The sequence below is a fragment of the Atta cephalotes genome (genome assembly GCF_000143395.1).
Source record: "Atta cephalotes unplaced genomic scaffold scaffold00021, whole genome shotgun sequence".
Lineage (NCBI taxonomy): Eukaryota > Metazoa > Arthropoda > Insecta > Hymenoptera > Formicidae > Atta > Atta cephalotes.
Window position 1 is genome coordinate 5,049,918 of NW_012130085.1, and position 20,904 is coordinate 5,070,821.

General features: G+C 34.6%; 1 pseudogene; it reads left to right on the plus strand.

Moving 5' to 3' along the window:
• Nucleotides 1–20,261: 20,261 nt before the first annotated feature.
• Nucleotides 20,262–20,646, plus strand: LOC105619434 (annotated as a pseudogene).
• Nucleotides 20,647–20,904: the final 258 nt, after the last annotated feature.

Genomic DNA, 20,904 nt, shown 5'->3' on the forward strand with positions numbered 1-20,904 from the left:
CGTTTTTCTTTAAACGCATTTTTATAATTGGGCGCTCACATCTTAGTCAATTTTTCATCTGAATGTCTTAAATTTTGGACAAAATTTGTTTACAACAAAATTGTCTTCAGTTAAACATATGAATTTTTTAATCGGATCAGTTTTTGAAAAACAATAAAAAAAAGTAATGATTTTTTTTCGCAAAATCATGAATTCTTTTTTTGAAACATTTTCGTCATTTTGTTTAAAATCATTTGATTAAAAAATGCTTAACTACACTCATATTCAGCTAAAGCTACACTCATATTCGTTTAATGAAAAAAAAAATTTATTTCAGTGCTTCCGTTCAAACACGCAACACGAGCACCCATATCAATATTTTTCCGGACGAGGTGCACATCAATGAACAGAGACTAGAAATATTAATATTATTTAATGAATTTTTTGTAATAACTTCGTAAATGTATGTATATACTTTAAATATATAAAGACAATAATTCATACGACAATAATTCAAGCTATTAATTTTTACAAAAAAAATTCACAAAAAAATAGTCTTTTTTTCGGCCATCAATAGTATTTTCCTTTAAAATTGCTTTCATTTAAAAGTACTGTTTGAACGCCATTTTGCCAGAAGAAAAAGTTGCTTCTTTTGACATATACAATTATGCAGTGCAATCCGTATCTGCGAATTCTGAAATACTCTGTATAATTAATTATTCAACACTACATAATATATTTTTAACATATAATTGTGAAATGAAAAATAATTCTGGACTCTGAGTGTTTTATATTCTTTATACTTATTTTTTTTTCTTTTCCTTTCGAAAGAGATCTCGTTCCTTATTATAACTTATTTTTTTAAAAATAAGTTGTTCTTTTGCAGAAATACATAATAAAATATGTAAATAATTTAAATAAAAAAACTCAAATAATTTAAATAAAAAAATTATGCTAAGAAAGATTACGAGCCAAAATAACAAATTTTAATGTAATGTGTAATATGATAGTTGACTTTAAAAAAAAATATAAAAGTAAAACAAAGATAAAATATGTCTATATAGTAACGTTTCGATCAGATCATTTTCACAGTTATAAAATATATATAAAATGATTAACTAAAGATAGACTAAAGATAGACTGACAAAAATGATATACTTATAGAGATATAATGACAAAAAAATGATTGAAAGTAGACCTTGGTTGTTAAGGCCATGATTTCAATCTAAAGATATTACTAAATATATGTAGTTAAAGTAGTGGAAAGTAGATCATGAATATGTTTTGATTACAAAAGATATTATCAAGTATAAGAATGTCGCTGATAATGCTATTAAATAAGCCAATTACTAATTAATTCTTCTAATGAAAAGTTAATACGGATTCTACAAGTATCATATTGAATTATATAAGAATTAAAATGTAGTGAACAAAAATTTAGTTAACAATAATGAACGTGAAATGTATAAAATAAAATGAAATGAAATGTATAAAATTCAATCATATAAATAAGACAGAAGTATAAAAGATACATGTATGAAACATAAAATAGATAAAATAGATAAAGCCGAATTTAATAAATTTATTAATTTCAATTCACCATGGAAATAGGTACACTAATACCTGGAAGATTAAATTTCTTGGATACAACGGTTATTATTGATGAAAACAGAATTATTTTCGAAAATATCATAAGCCACCTTTTCGGGGAGATTCCTCAATTTTTACTCTCATTATCCGACTTATCACAAAAAGAATATTATAATTGGTGTTGTTGATAGAATTATACTACTATCCTATCTATGATTTCACCGTAAGAATTTGACTGAAGCTATTAATATTTTTTTAGATAATGGATACCCTTTGAATTTTATTTTTTTCAATAATATAAAAAAGACTAAAGTTTCATTTAACATAATAATAATAATAATATGGACATTAATTTAAATAAAACAATAAAGGTCACGCAATAATATTTTACCTTACATTAAACGTATCTCTGAAAATTTCTTGCCCATAGCATTCAAAGGAAGATTCACAAATATCCGGAACTGATTTGATTCTCCATGAGATATGTTGTTAAATACGAAAATCTAAGAGACACGTATTTTTTTATACGTGCGCTAATTCATGTTTAAGGGCTGAAATACCTCTTTAAAGAAAAAATGATATTTTTCTTTCAAGGCAAATATCGTCGGAAGTATAAAAGATAGAAAAAATTTTTTAAACAAAAGTTGTATGGTTTCAAGAGTACTTTAAAGTTATACTTTAAATTTTCAAATTCTTTTTTTATCAAATTAAAGATATTTTTTTACGAATTCAATCATGTGTAATAAAATTATATTACAACATATCATTTTCGAGAATTAATTAATAATTAAATTCCTTCCGTATATACGTAATCCATACTCATATGCGTAAGTAATTGTCGTCGGAATAATAAAATATATGAAAACTTGAAAAGATGTCTTAAGTAAAATTTGTACAGATTTCTAAATGCTTTATTTTATATATATATATATTTAAAGTTTATATACAAATATATGTATGTATATGTATTTAGATTTTCTAAATATATAATATTTTTAAGATATATGTACATACATTTAAGATATATTCATATTACATACATATTACGTACATATATTGGGAGTACAAATAAGTTTTCGCCGTTTGCAAAAGACGGCGCCGCTAATAAACTATAGTTAAAATTGTTTGATGTAAAACGATATATCGTAAGATTGGACATCCAGCAACATCATAATCTTGAAATATTAGCGATTTTGTATCAGCATCACATATTTTTTTTTTGTATGAAAATATCGAGTTTTGAGCCGAATAAGCGTCATTTGCGAGAACTTTTGATTTACTTCTTTAATTTGAAGAAATTTGCAGCTGAGGCTTATAGAACTTGTAGAAGCATATGGTGATGTCTTAAGTGAGAGTAGTTGTCGTGAGTGGTTTCAAAAGTTTAAGAACGGTGAATTTGACGAAGACAAAGAACGTAACGGAAGGGCGAAAGTGTACGAAGACGTGAAATTGGAAGCATTATTAGATGAATATTCGTGCCAAACGCAAAAAGAGCTTGCACTTACATTAGTAGTGACTCAACAAATAATTTCATATCGTTTGAAATCATTGGGAATGATTCAAAAGCAAGGGAATTGGGTTCCATATGAACTGAAACCGAGAAATTTTGAACGCCGATTTTTCACATGTGAAATGCTGCTTGCCAGGCATAAACGAAAAGATTTTTTGCAACGTATATTCACTGATGATAAAAAATGGATCCATTACGATAATCTAAAGAAGAAAAAATCATGGGAACCACCTGGTCACGCTTCAACATCGACAGCCAAGCCGAATATTCATGGAAAAAAACTCATGTTGTCATGTGCATTTGGTAGATCAGCTTGGTGTCGTGTATTATGAGTTGCTCAAACCAAACGAGATCATTACTGGGGCTTTCTACCGAACACAATTGATAGAGCCGAGCACTCAAGGAAAAACGCGCCTATTATTACTCCAGGCATGACAAAATTATTCTCCTGCATGATAATGCTCGACATGTTGCGGCGTCGGTCAAAACTTGCTTAGAAACACTCAAATGGGAAGTTCTACCCCACCCGCCGTATTTTCCAGACATTGCTCCTTCCGACTACCACTTGTTCCGACGCATGGCCTGTCTGAGCAGCACTTCACATCATATGAAGATACCAAAAAATGTATCGATGATTGGCTTCGAAAGATGAAGCGTTTTTCTGACGCAATATCCACATGCTACCAGAAAGATGGGAAAAAGTAGTGGCTATTACTTTGAATAAAACATTATGTACCGTTCTTTTACAAGAAATGCTTAATTTTTGATAAAAAACGATGGAAACTTATTTACTCCCAATACATACATTTAAGATATATACATATTAACTCTATCATTATTTCTTTGACATTTATGCCTAAATTTTAAACAAAATTGTAAAGTTCGTAATTGTTACGTCCAGCGGATTCCCAATTCTTTTCTTTCTCCAGATGGAGATCTGGAATTCGTTAAAATAAAAAGACAGCTGCGAATAACGCACAAGTTGAGCATTGTATAGCCTAGAGAAGATTAAAAATTTTCTTTTCCTACACTAAAATTAAAACGAAGAGTCCAATATCTCCTCATAAATGTTGTTCCGAGATAAATTAAAAATTGGTGTACATGCACGAGTGGCGAGACCAAAAGGATACCAAGTTTGTGCCCCTCGGACACTGCGGCTAAAATAATAAATATATCATTGGAAGCGTAAGAGGGCCAAAATAGTTTTTAAGGTCAAGTCGCGGACTCTCACAAATCTAAGAAGCGACACGCGACGCTCAGAGGTAGATTCTGGGTGGTCTTGTGCCGACGTTGCACATACGCTTTCTTGACGCACTGCACGAGTATTTTTCCATAAATTTTAAGGTTATAAAATTTAGGAGAACACTTTCCTACACTACAAACTCTGGTCAACATCTTTTCCTCTTCCAAGATCTTGACCGAGAGCAAAGAAAAATTCTACTACTATTTACTTAACGAAACCTATTATATTTTATTATATAATTAAATATTATATTTTATTATATAATAAAAATATTCTTCTATTATTCCTATTATATTTCATCAATCCAAATTGGAGTAATCAGAAGCGATTAGTATAAAAACCGTGATTCCGCGCCACTCAGGGTGATTTTTCTCTCTAAGTTTGAGAAAGCTATAGTTGTCGGGACCTTTGAAAAAGGCTTCATCTGATTCTCAAAGCCCTTTTTCTCGAGTAGAGTCAGTGCAAAACTATCAACTAAAGGCCAATGCTTGATCGGGGAATTTGACGAAGCGGACCTGATGTCCATAGTCATCCCATAGTCGACGGCACTCTCTCTGATGGTCTCTGTGCTACTTTATTCATCGCCAAATAGTAAGTTTTGATTTCGCTGGAGTTTACATCGAGTGGTCCATTCTCTTCTTGTGTGATCCCTCTTTAAAGATAACCAAATTTTTAATGCGTTCCCGCAGATCTTCCGCCCCTCGTCACCGTCACCTAGCGGGGATTAATAATGCGCGCCGACTCACCGCCTGTGTCCGCTCTAACTCCGCACAAAACTCTAGAGAACAATCTCCGCTAATTTAGACGGCCCGATGAAGAACAAACTCCAGTCGTTCAGCCTCCAGCCTCGACTCTATCATTGCTATTAGAAATTTCTTACTCCTCTGTCTCTGACATTTGTCCTCAGACTTCTTTGATGACCTCTTCCCGTTCAGTTTTCCCCCTGTTTCACATCTGATGTCACCATCTTCGATTCAGGAATTTCCCGTCTCACTATCCCCTCAATTCCTCCTATTCAACTTGACTTACTTTCCCACTGGCCCTCTTCCTCACCTCTTCCATAATGCCCATCAGTTGTGAGAATACATGTCTTATTTTATTCCTTCCACTAATGACCAAGTGATAGTCAGCATCACAGGATCTACTTGCTTATTTTCTTCATACCATCCTTCATTCCCATCGATCCTCTTTCTTTCCAACATATGAGCTTACACAATTTTAATTTTCGCTTCCTCCTTCCAACTCTCCATATTTAAAATAACGTCCGTATCACACAATGCTCTTTTCACACACACATACACACACGCCACACACACAGACACACACATACACACACACACACACATACACAAATGCGTACAATATATATCTCAGAATAGAGAACCAAAGTATCTTTACATTTAAGATAAAATTTATTATTAAATTTTTTTTTATTATATTACTATTAAACTAAATTCTCGTTTGTTAATTTGGAAAATCTCTTCTTATTTATTGTAAGCTCTCGCGCAGTTACACTTCGCCCTCTCCCCGGTCACTTGGATTAAGTTCCATGACCGAAAGCCAGGGCATACAGATATATAGGCACATCTAGAGTAAAGTGTTCTCCCGGCACATTGACCCAGTTTGGGCCCTTTAAATTTAAAAGGTACGTTCGACTCGTGTGTCTGTTTAGCGGAGCACGAGTTGAGGTTTCCACTTCGTCTCTGTTCGACCCCCGACTCATTAGGAGCCACAGGACGAAGCGAAGTGTCTCCAGATTTGCGTCGGCCCTTCCCTTCACAGCTCTCCGGAGCTTGGACATGACCAAATCGGTCTAATAATTCAATTCTACCCTTCAGCATTCTTGCGTTCACCCCTTTAGCTCCCCTAAGTTCTGCATGCAGAACTTAGATATATTCTCGTAAGATTTATAAGAATTTTGAAGAGTTTACATCTTTATACGATATTTTTACAGACAGCTTTTTACTAACCATAAGATTTACAAGAAATCGTAATATTTAGGAATAATCTTACGTCTTACAGTACATACGCATAAAATTAGACAATATTGGTTATAAGTTCTTATGAATTTTAAGAGAACAAGTTACGAGTCTTATAATTCTGCTTAGAATTGACCTAATTTCTTTCTATGAATAAAAATTAAAAATAATTTTATTCCAAATCCATTCTTTTATAATAAAATTATTGCATGAGATTGAATCTTTAAAAAATACATTTTAAAAAATTGTTGCATTCAAAAATACATTGAATTGTTAAAAAAAATATATTTAATAATTATATTTAATATACAATATATATATATATATATATATATATATATATAAGTTGTATATATTTAAATTGTTAAAAAATCTCGCGTCTGAATCGTCATGTGTATTGAGATATAAGAAATAACTTTCTAAATCACGTGTCAGAGTCGTGACATATTTTTCAAAGAAAAGATAAGTTTCTTGGAATAGATGATAAGAATAACTGTGCGATAATATAAGTTCATGTATACCATACATTCAAAATAATTATAATAAATGGACAGTATAAGAATATTCACGTAGCAGTCTTACGTTCAGTCAGTGCAGTCGTTCTGTCATAATCAAATCTATACAATTTGTTAAATTATTTTTATATTACAATACAAAGCAAAGTTTAAAGTTTTTTACCGGAAAAAAATAATAAAGCAGCATTTCTCTTTACGAAAATCTCGAAAGGCCATCAGAAAAGAAAATGCGTATGTTTGAGACTTGAACCTTGTGAAGAAAATATGCGAAAAAAATCGTATACTGATCAACAAATCCAACAAGCACGTTTTTCGCTAAAACGAAAGATATTGATTATATGGAAAAAAAATTCGGTATAAAAAATATAGGTATTCGAAATACCTACAAAATGAGACATGGAACATTAAAGTCGATCTATTAATTCAGTAGAAAAAAAATAAAAAAACACCGAAAAAGGCCTTTTTTCACTCGCACTCTGTTCATTGAGATTTAAACACAAAGCTTTGAAATTTTCATAAAATGTATCCCTCATAATAGCGAACAAATTTAGCTCTCAAGCGTGAAATGTTCATTAGTTTTTGCAAAAAGTCATTTGTTCACTGAAAACCTGTCTGCGGAAAACGCTCTTAATTTCTTCATCTTTGAGAAGTCGCATAGCAATTTACAGGGGTGATTTTTCTTTTTCAAGAGTTGTACTATATATACACATAATATAATAACAAAATGATTTTTTGCAGTTAAACTATTATAAAACGAGTGTTTTTTCCGTATAAAAAAAATGGAAATAATTTCGTTAATGTGCATTATATCAAATAGCCGTGTAAAGCAATCGAAATCTGACATTTTTCTACGAATTTAAAGAAAGAGATTATTATCCAATAATGCTGTGGGAGTTTTAACTCGTGAACTGGGGAATGCGAGGCGTGGGGGATTTTTCAGAGGTGGGGGTATAACGTCATGCAAAGTGGCAGTAAGACATCACAGATTTTAGGGACTGCAGTCTTCAAAACAACAAAAAACATCAAAGAGAATATTATCATGAACAAAAAACAAATGGTTATAAAATAAAGTATTACAAATATTATTTGCCGATGTATGCTTCAACCGTTTTTCGGCCAAGATATGGCGTAATGTAATTTTTCTAAAAACAATGTTTATTAATTATTTTAAATAAATTAATTATTTTAAATTAATTATAAATTAATTATTTTAAATAATACGACCAAGTTTCATAATTAATCGATTGAGTGCCAACATCTGACTGCTATCAAAATCGATGATATTGAAATGCAATGTCTCCCTTCCTTGATAAAAGAGCCTCGATCATTTATCCTTTTTTTTGGAGGGGAATCGAATATGTTTTTGTAATATGTTTCAAGGTAGTAGAAGTGTAAGTGAAATTCGATAGAATTGTATTTTTATAAATTTTTATGAGGGTGAAGCGTTTTTTTGAAGCATTCTTTAGAAGTGCATAATGCTCTGAAAAGAGAGAGTTACAGACGAAAATAAATTCAGTCTAGAAATGTGTCAGATTATAGTACGTTGAAATCTATGAGAGCAAACTCGTCTTACTGTTAGTAAATCATTATAAACATTGAGATTTTAGTCAAATAGAGCGATCTGTTAAAGCGCCATCCCACCAAATTTCTACCTTGAAGGAGTTTTTCGAACGGATAGAAGAGTGCAATGAATTTATTAAACAGCTTGAAGAATACAATCATGTCAAGCATCCACGGCTCTCCACTGGATACAGACAATCTTCAATCGCTGCAATTGCACGACTTGTGGGTACAAAGACTCAATTAGAAAGACGGTTTCTGCATTTTGGTGGTGATTACGCGAGCAATAACAGTGACAACAATATGGAAAAATCTTTTGTTTGGCGAGAGATCGATGCAGCGTTTGAAAATCGAATTTTAATCGGTGCGGTAATTAACGTGGACTTTTATCGAGCCGCGACGATTTTTAGAAGACATCGGTAATATAGTACTCGAGGGAGTGCAAGATACAATAGAAAGACACGACTGTATAAAAGTGAACACGATATTTAACGGCGAATTTGCAACGGATGATAAACGTGTCAATAAAAGTATTAATATTAAAAACTATGAATTCTTTCAAACATCGAACTTGCGTGAGTGATACGAGTGGCATGTCCCCACATTGGCATCTCTTGAGAAATTTCAAGAACGTGACAGTGGATGGGCATTGTCGCGAATCATGAATCTTACAATAAATATCAATAAAAATCCAATGCGCGTGGGATGTCGCTTCGAAGTGCCGCGAGAAATAATGACAAAGAGAACGGTGATTAACGTGCGATCGATGCAAAATGCATGCTTCGCGTAGTTAGTGATCGCCGCTCTGTATTCAGTCAAAAGAACCGCAGATCGTGAATCTTTCTACACTATATGATGGTGCTGAATTTGCAAAATATAGAATTTCCTACGTTAAAAGACGTAACGAAATTCGAATGTCTCAACGAAGTATCCATTAATGTACGGCATCGAGGGACAGAAAAACGCTAAACGTTCTCCCGATATGACTCGCTAACAGAAAGGAGAAACATGTCAACTTACTATATTTGCAAGATCCACGAGACGATAGTGTGAGTCATTTCATATGGATCAAGAATCAGTCCCAGTTCATGAGCTCGCAATTGAATATAAAAAATATCACGATCAAAAATGCGATCGATATATGAATCGAAATATATGATTAATAAAAACGAATTCCTCTTTAAAAAAAATTAACATTATTTATTTTTATTTGCAGCTATTTACATTATTTTTATTTCAACGAGAGATTACCACATGGTAGATTGCCGACGCATAAACGATTGCCGCTATCCGACTACCGAGCCACGACGACAAATGGTTGAGTTTTAACAATTATAATAGAAAGGAACGAGTTCCATTTGTCATTTATATTGATTCAGAATGCATCCTCAAGAAAACTGAGCGATCAGGAAGCATCTACGCGCACGTATCAACATCATCAAGTATTTAACATAGGATATTACGTTGCGCTTCGTACGACGTTTCACTATCAAAATATCGATTTTGTCGCGATCTAGATTGCGTTTCATAGTTCGTCGAAAAACTGAAAAGTTTAGCACATCGCGTAAAATAAATTTTAGCAGCTAATGTCCCCATAGAAACTTTGTCGAGCAAACAATGGGATTGCGCAGCGCGACGCATTGTTACGTGTGCAAAAAGTCTTTTGCGCTAGACGATAATCAAGCGATCATTGCCATTTAACCGGTCATTATATATCAGGATCCCGCGCACATTTAAATTGCAATTTAAATTATAAAAACTCATATTTTATTCCCATAGTTTTTCACAATTTATTAGGCTATGATTCACTTTTATTATCAAAGAAATAGCTACAGCATATGAAAGCAATATAGAATTATTACCAATAACAAAAGAAAAATATATATCATATACAAAAAAAATGTGAAAGATCAGATTCGTGAAATAACATAAAATTATTCATCGATTCTTATAAATTTTTAAGTATCAATCTCGACAAATTAGCATCTTTTCTCAATAAAAAATGAACTTCGAATTTTACAACGTGAATTTCAAAATTTGTCCGAAGAAGACTTTGAGTTACTAACGAAAAGGGATCTTTCTATACGAATACATTGATTGCGCTGACAGTTGCAGAATACACGCGAATCATTCTACAGTTCCTTGACTAGTGACACTGTATCCGAAAGCGATTACGCGCACGCTGTGAACATATGGCAACAATTCTCTGTTCAAATCTTGGGTGAATACAGTGATTTATATTTAAAAACAAACGTTGCTATTAGCCGACAGATTTGAAAATTTTCGCGATAAATGTGAAAGTTATGATCTTGATTCGTATTATTATACTTTACCAGGTTTTATCATGGGACGCTATGCTGAAACATACACCCATATATTTCAAACTGCTCATTGACATCGATATGGTGACGTTTATCAAGTGCAGTAGTCTTAGTCAATTTTCGTGCGAGTCAATAACAAATATATGCAGTCATGACTCGTTGCAATCTTTTACTTGATGTAAATAATCTATACGATCGACTTAGAACATCCGGAGCGTTTGCACGATGAGCACATTGACCGGCCATTTCTGTCCAACGCGTGATAAATCACTTAGCAAGCAACAGGATAAACTTTTAGCGACTGTTTATGACAAAAAATGTTACGTGATATCGCAACTTTATCACAACGTTATCGCAACTTGCAACAGTGTCACGGTCTTCATGTAACAAAGATTCATCGTATTGCAATTCGCACAATCATCATGGCTTCGCGATTACATACTTATACAAAATAGAATGCTTGCGAACAATGACTTTGAGAAAAATTTATTTAAGTTAATGAATAATGCAATATTCGGCAAAATAATGGAGAACACAATCATCGAGGTAAAATTATAAACACAATGGGACGATACGGCACAGAGGCAACGAAGCCGAATTTTCACAGCAGAAGTGTATTTTCTGAAAATCTGATAACAATTGAAATTTGTAAACTTGAGTTCAACAAACCGATCCATATAGGAATGTGTATATGGTATTCGATATATCGGAGGTCTGTTTGTATGAATTTCGATATATCGGAAGTCTGTTTGTATGAATTTTACCACGAATATATGTTACCGCTATATCGCAAAAAATGTGAAATTATGTATACAGACACCGATAGCCTCATATATCGCATCAATTGTGATGATGTTTATCGATAAATGAAGCGTGATATCAACACGAGTTATTATTCTACCGATAATTTATATGGTATCACTTGCGAATAAAAAAGTGTCAGACTTAATGAAGGATGAAAATAATGGCGCAATGTTAACTGAATTCGTCGGATTCAGAGCGAAAATACGTGCATTAAGATGGTAAAAAGGACACTAAAAAGGCGAAAGATGTCAAAAGTAACATCGTAGCACGAACTATAACGTTCGATGATTATACCCGATGTTTAAACAATGAAATTAAAATGACGTCAACAGTCGTGCATAAGATCAAATAATCAAGTATATACGATATTTGAGATGAAAATCGCTCTGACTCCGATTACAAATCGAATTCAATCAAAACATTATCATGGGGACATTATCGAATATCTTTTAAAAAAAGGTGTAATGTAATTGTATTATTGAAATGTATTTTATTATATTATCGAAATATATAATTCTAAATAATTATTGTATATAGTATTATATTTATACAGTATTACATTTATAAAAAATAAAGACTTTTTTATATATTAAATTGAAAATATGAGTATAAATATTGTAATAAATATTTTATACATCTTATATTATATTTCATATACTTTTTATATATATTTTTATATTTAAAGTAAATACATTTTTAAATACAGTTTATATGAATTAAACTATATTATCCTTGTGTATCCAGATCAAAAATTGTGCGATGCATTAAATCCCAATCATTTTACGTAAGTCTCGTCTGCGCAATACTTTCTTCACGAGATACACCGAATAAGCCGCACGATGTAACTCATGTTCATAGAACGCTCCAAAAGTAGATTATCCGCGATAGTCCAGATAGGTTACAACATCAATATGTTACACTTTAACGATTTTAAATACCTCGATAGTCCAATTTGGTGTATAACTTTTCTAATCCTTTTCGAAGACGATTTTATATTTGCTCACCGTACCGAATCACCTATTTTGAATTTCACCGGACTCTCGATCTTTATTTTGCTGTATACCGTGGCCAAGAGTTTTTCAGCGATCGCGGGGGTAACGTCGACTGGTCGCATATCGATCGTTCGATGCTTACACATGTTACAATCTGATATAAGCTGCTATAGTGCATTGATTCACTTATAATTTCTGTTAAGTGTAAACATTTTCCACATCATTTTTTAATGTGCGATTGTTGCTCGACGACCAATGTCTTCATTACGGAGTATGTTGAATAATGATTGATGTTCTGTTTTTTCAAGAGCCGTTGTATAATTCTTCAACATTGTAAAATTCTTTTCTCACATGGATCTGTAGATTTTTTTTGGACATCTCTTGTTCTTTCGAATTATCTCGATAGTTTCAACCGTCTCTCTTTCATTTTATTCTTGAGCGGTACGGTCCACATATACTTGTTCAATACATGGATGACGGTGAGTATGTAGTGATGGCTTCTGTTGAAACGCGAGTATGGATGCATCTCAACGATGTTAGCCTGTCACAGATCATCATATCCCTGGACTACGACGCGCCTTCGTGGAAAATTTCTTCTCGCCTGAGCGTGCAATTCTCCGACGTCTCTCGAAGCTATTTAATTTTTCTTTTTCATCGGATTTCTTTTTCATGATCGGCGCGTGATACGCACAATACAAGAAACAAAGAAAAATTTTTTCTCAATGACACAACTCGACTGACCCATTTCATGCATACGCAATTTAATTTATAATGAGACCGGCTTCACAAAATTCCTCGAGCGCTTCGTAAAGCCTCGTAAACGTTGTCATAAACGTTGTTGCCTGCTCGAAGTGTCGAACAATCGTAGACTCTATCTATTAGCTCGTTGGGATCGTCCCAATGCACGTAATCGATCGCGCTGTCATTCAGCGTCATTGCGTGAGATAATCCTTTTTCAGATCTTCTGTTTCTTGAGTGTGATCGACATCAACGGCGTAATTATGTGTTTGTACTTGTATCTTCTCAATACTCGAGCCTGCAAATGGTGCTGGTGCTTGTGTTTGTACATATCGTCTTCCGTGTAATGGAGATCGTTAGGAATTTTCTCTTGAAAATTAGCTCGTGAAGACCACATGTACCAGCGTATCGCCAACGATAATTATGTGGTCCGCCTCATCCATGTTGAAAGGTTTATTGATAAACATCAGTCCATCTTTATGTAAACGCCATACACGTCATCTATACTGCTCTCTTTTCCTCGCGCTGCCTACAGGCCTCGACGTACTTTTTGACTCAGCAGACCCAAGTCAGCTCGCAATGCCTCTTGACCTTGTATGATCTTCGTAAACAGTGTAGAAATTATCGGCTATACACGATCGTATGATCGATCATCGAATTTACGCGGAGGAATCGAACGTTAGGCTATCTTTCTCATCCTTCTCTTTCTGTTCCTCTTCCTCCTTCTCCTTCTTCTCGCGTTTAGTGACAGATGCTGCATCATTGTAGTACAACTCTCTCTTTATCGCGCACGTCGAGGCTGTGAACGATCTATTGCAGTGATTTGATAATAGGTTTAAAATGCCTGTTCAACGCAATGTCCTCCTCGATTTTATCGGTCTTCAGAATGCAATGTTTCTTGCGGATTAACTCGCTTGTCTTCTCGATCTCCTTCGCGATTTTTTCACGTTCGTACACATCAGTCATATTCATCTCTAGCGAAGATTCGACAACGACTGATCACGTTATGGTATCGCGAACTTGTTAAATTTTTTTCTGTATCTCCTGTCTTTAAGTGCACTGTCCTTGTCTATCATTAGAAATCTATATTTTTGTCACCAACAGTCGCGACAACGTGCAAAATTCATCGTACGACATATCGGTACTCACGTGATCGTTGTAAACGTGTTTTAAGTTGATATCATCCTGTTTGAACAGAATTAGCAGGTTCGCGTGGCGATCTATCGAGAAGTATTCTCTCGTACCTTGCTTGTCACATGCCACGTCATCAAAGATAGAAATAAAATTTGGGCGGCACTTGGCGGAACGATATCGCTGTTGTTGGAGAACATAAAGTAGCCGATTTCATCAATAGACATAAATAAATTTTTGAGATATTGATTCTTTAGCTGTTGCAGCGATTTCGAATAAACGTATACGTTCTCGAAACGCTGTTCGGACTCTCGAACAAGCTTATGAGAACGGTTTTACTACAATCCGACGGGCCGCAAATAATCGCACGTATAGTACGCGGCAGCATTTCGCTGCTTGCGCTTCTCTACGCTTTCAATCATTCGCAATTTTGCGTCGCAGTTTGTAACATGTATCGTCAGTAGTTGCCATGACGAATTTCATGCTTACACTACGGGTTGTGCGCTCTTGACCGCCTATTTAAAGGCGTGCGAATCCGCAAATCGCTCAGTAACAAAATGTATCTCGCGTTGTGTCCTTTCGACATTTCGGACTTAACGCTGAGTAGTTGCATATACCATATACCGAAGATCGTACTCTTATGCATGTACATACAGTGACTATATCTATCATGTGGGACAAGCTTCTGGAACACGTAAAAGCGGAGATTTGAACCTATCGTCGCTGCGAGCACTACAATCAGTCGTGGCAGCGGACGCACGGTCTGGCATCGAAGATAAAAGAGTGTAATGAATTTCAGCATTGCGCGGCGATCTGCTGAATCGAGCAATAAACACGCTTTCCTTTCCTTTTAATTACCTCGGGCTAGGTTTTGGGGTTCGGACGGCAGTCCACTCGGCTTACGAAGCTATTAGTCAGAGGTGACATAGGCATAAATCGCTGGACGCGGCGTGCCGAGAACACGACATTGCGTTTTCTAGGAGCAACGATCTCACCGATAGATACGCGGCGGACAAGGTTCGCGCGGAGCGCTAGGTCGCGTCATCGCGAAAGATTCGCAACTCTGAGCGAGAGAACCGCCGCTGCTACCATCTGCGCAGCGATAAAAGCCAAGACCAAACATGAGCATGAAACCGAGGAAGAAGACAACAAGAAAAAAGAAACGAAAAAATGGATATTATCGATGACAAAACGAAGCGGCGCGTTACCGTTTCTGCCAATGGGTGCGTTTAGATCCTTGATTGGCGCCAATGTGGCGAAAGCAGTAAACGATAGCAAAGCTATGCGACGTCAGCTCGAAGAGCTGCAACGTCATGGTCGCGCGATGGAACAGGGCCGCGGATTGTATCTCGCTCCGCACAAATGCGGACGCGGATTGTATCTTAGTCTCTATAAACGTGGATAGAGTGTAGCAGTGAAAAGAAAAAACGTCAAAGAGACAATAAAAATGCACTCGGACGCAACTACAAATGTGCAATTGGACATGCTCGCGAGACATATGCGCGTACTTTAGAGATGTTTTCATGCGTAACGCGTAACCGACGAGCGGCGCGTGTCGAAACGAAAGTGATATTGTGAATCTGGATAATGCGACAGAAGACGGTATTTATTGGATAGCCTACGCGAAGAGGAACAACTGCAATATTGACAATTTCGATAATCTTCGACCGCTTAAGGAATTGGTGGGATATTTCAGGAACAATGTTACGATAGAGTACAATCGCACGTCCTTGTGCGTCAGACGCACAATCAGACTTCTGCACACAGATGTGCTTGCGGTTTTTATGAACGGTCGATGCGCACGATCTAATAAAACTCACAAGATTCCGCAAAATCTCAGTATTCATCGAACGCTTTTTTCGTAATGTCGTTGACATTTACGTTGAATGGGAAGAGCAATATCCTCACGGCAAACTATTTTTCTTCATAGAATTGTATGACGACGACTACGAGCTCGATCTGATGATCTTTGAGACTTATCACGTAATTGATTGATCATTGCGTGAGGTAATCCCTTTTCCACATTTCTTCTTCTGTTTCTTAGACTAACCGATAACGGTGCAATTACGTATTTGTACAGGGGAGGAAATTCCATCTAGCATTTGGAATTTCAACTATCGATTATTTTGAGTTTGAAAGGCGTAATAACATTTATGATGTATCACAAATTTAGGTTTTTGTTTGACATTTACGAAATGGATCGCTATACGCTTGAACAAAATTGGGAAATATTGAAAACTTACTTTCAAAGTGGTGAGTCTTCAACCCAAACTGTAAGAAATTTACGTGGAAAATTTGGTAGAAAAGAAATGCCTTCAGTTTGTGGATCAATTTGTGAAGCGAATTCGGCAAACTGGATCCTTATTGGATAAATCAACTCGTTCACGTGCTCGTCCAGTAAGGTCAACCGACAAACATCAAAACATTGCTGCTGTTGCTCAGAGCTTGAACAACCATCAATATCAACTCGCCATCTTAAAACTTAAACATTTCACGCACTTTTTTGAGAAGAATTTTGAATAAAGACCTCGGTATGAAGTCAATTAGTATATATATATAAAATACAAAGTTCAATTAGTGCAAGAATTGAAGTCACATGATCATCCGATGCGTTGTAATCCTATACCTACCATATTATTCGCGTTTTCTCTTCTTCTCCCGTTGTATTCTTTCGCTCGTTGTCTTTTTTTCGATTTTATTAAGACAGATATTCATTTAATGATTTTTAAATAACATGACTTAGCGTCTAAATGTAATAATTTTTTTAGTTGTAATGAGTGCCTTATCAATTAATATACGGAGTATGACGAAGGAATGGTGAAAAGGTAGGGACAAAGGAATAAATAATTTTAAACATAAAGTAATATTTATTTTTTCATATTTTTATTTTTAATTAATATTTACTAATTATAATTAATATTCACATTTTTTTATTCTTGTAACGTGGAATACAATTTGATCCAAAGCGTATGCAACCAATTCACATTTTATAAGAGAACTTTTATCACAAATATTGTGCAACATATTTACAGCATCGCGTTTATTAGTAACACATTCTTGACGTAAATGGAAATAAAATGTTTAAATTTCTCACTCATGTTATACACATTCTGAGATAGTCCTAAATTATACATGTTCGACACAATGTTCGAGATCAAGCATGAAAAGCAAGATTGATGGCATCATATACAAACATTTACCGCATGATAATTTTACTTTGTATGTACCATATAGTTTATAAAATTCTACACTCAGACCTTGAATGGTTAGGGATGATGGCGTAATTACAGACCGCAGGAACTGCTCAATATCCTTGCGTCTATCGATGAATGTCTTCCATGTTGCGTGAGGCAGGATTATCCGATTATTTCGAGTATCACCAATTGCAATTTCCACATGAGATAACAAGTCTTACGCTGATTGCTATGTCTAAATATTTATAAGCAAGCGTTAATGAGTATTTTCTTCTCAAGATATAAGGGGTACAGCGAGGTTTCGAATGAGAAGATACACTGTAAAAGAAATAGAAAATAAGCACGTAGAAAAAATATATAATATATAAAATGTGTGCACAAAATTTTTTATGTAATTGAACAACTTACTATCCCCCGCGTGCTTCCTATTGAATCGGAAATAATAGTTCATAGCTTAAGATTTTTTTTCTCGGAGAACTTAGCGATAGCTGTTCTTCAAATCCGTCTGAGAGATAATGTTATCCGGGTTCTTCTTTTAAAGTGCTCCCTTCCATTTTTTTACATTCCAAAGTAGGGATTTTTTCTTTTTAAATACTTTATACTTTTTAAATACTTTATACTTCGAAGAACAGTTGCGATATGATTGAAGGATGCCGGATATGAGGTTTCTGGCGTAGTAAGTGCCATAAATGTATTAAATTAAATTGATTCGATCACTATCATGTCGATCAGCACCATGTATTAGTATTGCGAGTAAGCACGTTTCGTAATCCAAGTTCTCTATCGCGAATCAAATGCATCATCGACGAATATTGTTTATCTATTTTACACAGAGTAAAACGGAAACTCACAACTTTCAATTATATAAATTTTAAAGTATAATATCTTCAAAGATGTTTCTTCTGCGACAGCCGCAGTGGAAACTAAGTGACTGATTCATTGGAATGGCATGTATCATAAGAATGCACTCATATTGAATCTTGTTTGTCTAAGGCGATCAGAATAAACTTTTTTAATCGAACTTTTTTATTACATCAACAATAACGTACATCTGTTCCCACACTCTTTTCAAATAAGAATTTTTAGCGTATCGCGATTGCAATAAAATCGCCCTTTGAAAAAACGTTAAAACACGCAGTATTAGAGAAATGACAAGCTAGTATATAAAAACAAAAAGATACACTCATGCAGTCGAGTTTGAAATTTCTTTACGTTATATCGGTGTTATATGTTTAATGGAAAAATGAATTTTGCACTCATGAAAATGAAGTGATGGAAGAAGAAATAAATGATCAACATGAAGAAATGTCTGACCAAGAAATATCCGATAAAGATCATGCTCTGTCAGATGATTCGTGTTTCAGCAGTGACATGGAGAACGATGATAATACAATTGAAGTAATATATCGAGATTCAAACTCAAGTAAACACTTTATGACCTATGTGAAAAAGATGTGCTGCACTGAATTCTACTACACTGATAGTCATGGAAAATATTATTCATCATGCATCGTAAAAATATACGATCAATTTTCATGTCTTTGTGCCGTTCGAAAACATGAAAACATGATACGACATATGTGTGATTCTCGAAGGTTATTCCAGTTCGAAATGCAAAGGTTTTCTTTATCAAATAATGTCGTGTGACATGTGTCCTATTTGCACACAGTGATACAAGATGTTGTGGAAGTTTTTTGTTAAAGATACAAAAACAGACTAAAAATATATTTTTCTCAAAAAACTTTTTTAATGAAAAAACTGGAAAAAAGGATATTATAATATGGAACAGAGCATAATCTGGTGGAACAAGCCGTTCAGTGAATACGCGAGAAGAATTTCTTGCGTGGGAACAACGATGCAATGATTTCATCGAATCACTAGAGGAACAAAGCAGCATTAAATGTGCGCGATTACCAATCAGTATTAGACAATCGTTGATTGATCATATCGCGCGACTCGAAAGTTTAAAAGATTCAGTGCGTGGACGTTTCATGAAAGTGGGTGCCGGATACAGCGCGGGACTCAGATAGCGCGAGATAGATACCGCGTTCGAAAGCCGTATATTGACCAGCGCGGTAATAAACTTTGGACATCGAACCTTGCCAATTTCTTGAAGAGAGAAATTGCTTGAGCGTGCAAATTGTTATGCAGAGACATAACAATATCAAAATAAACGCCGTGTTCAATGATGAATTTATATCAGGTGATAAATGCATGAATAAAAAAAAGTGTCAGCACAAAAAACTGTGAACTCTTTAATTCGTCCGATTTACAAGAATGGTACGCGTTGCGCATTATCGAGCCCATCTTAGCATCGCTTGAGGAATTTCAGGAATGCGATAGCGGGTGGATCGCATATCTTAAATTTGATTGTTAACATAAACAAGTATAATCCATTGCATGCGGAATGTCACATTGAGTTACCGAGGAAAATTAAAATAAAGAAAGCAGTAATCAACATTTAGACAATGCGTGTTTTGCTTGATTGGTGATAGCTGCTCTACACCCAGCTCAAAGTAATACAAATCGAGAATTATCATATCCACATTATATGACGGTATTAAATCTTAAAGACATCCAATTTCCAATGACGTTGAACAATTAAAAAATTTAAAAATCTCAATAACATCTCCGTGTACCTTATCAATGTGTATAGCTTCGAGAAGCAAAAAGAAATGACGATTCTTCCTTTACGGCTCACTGATATGAAGAGGGACAAGCATATCAATTTGCTTTACGTGCAAGATCCACAGAACAATAACGCGAAGCATGTGTAGAGCATGTGTAGAGAATCTGTCCCACCTTGTGGACTCGCAACTCAGTAAAAAAGAGCGCAAGAAGTACTTTTGCGATCAGTATATATAATTAAAAATTATATAAAAATTTTTTATAATAAAAAAAGTTCTTTGACAAAAATAATAAATTATACGTTCTTTTTCAAATGTTTACACTATTTTAGCTCGAATGTAAAACTGGAGATCCACGCAATAGATTGCGAAAAACTGAACAACTGTGCCATCAGGTTACCAAGCGAAGACAACAAGAGCTTGGTGGAGCTTCGACAACTACATCAAGAAGGAACGTTTATAGTCTATGCCGACTTGGAATGCATCCTAGAGAAGACGGAGAGGGATATCGAAATGTCTAGCTAATATGTACCGCATCATCGGATATTTAGTTTAGTTTATATTATGTCCGCTGTTCGTACGATGAGTCATTGTATATATATATATATATATATATATATATATATATATATAATAAGTAAGTAGTCGTCGTGTAGTCGTCGACGTAAGTAAACTAATAAGTAAATAAAATTAATTACGTTCTACTACCGTAACCGTTACC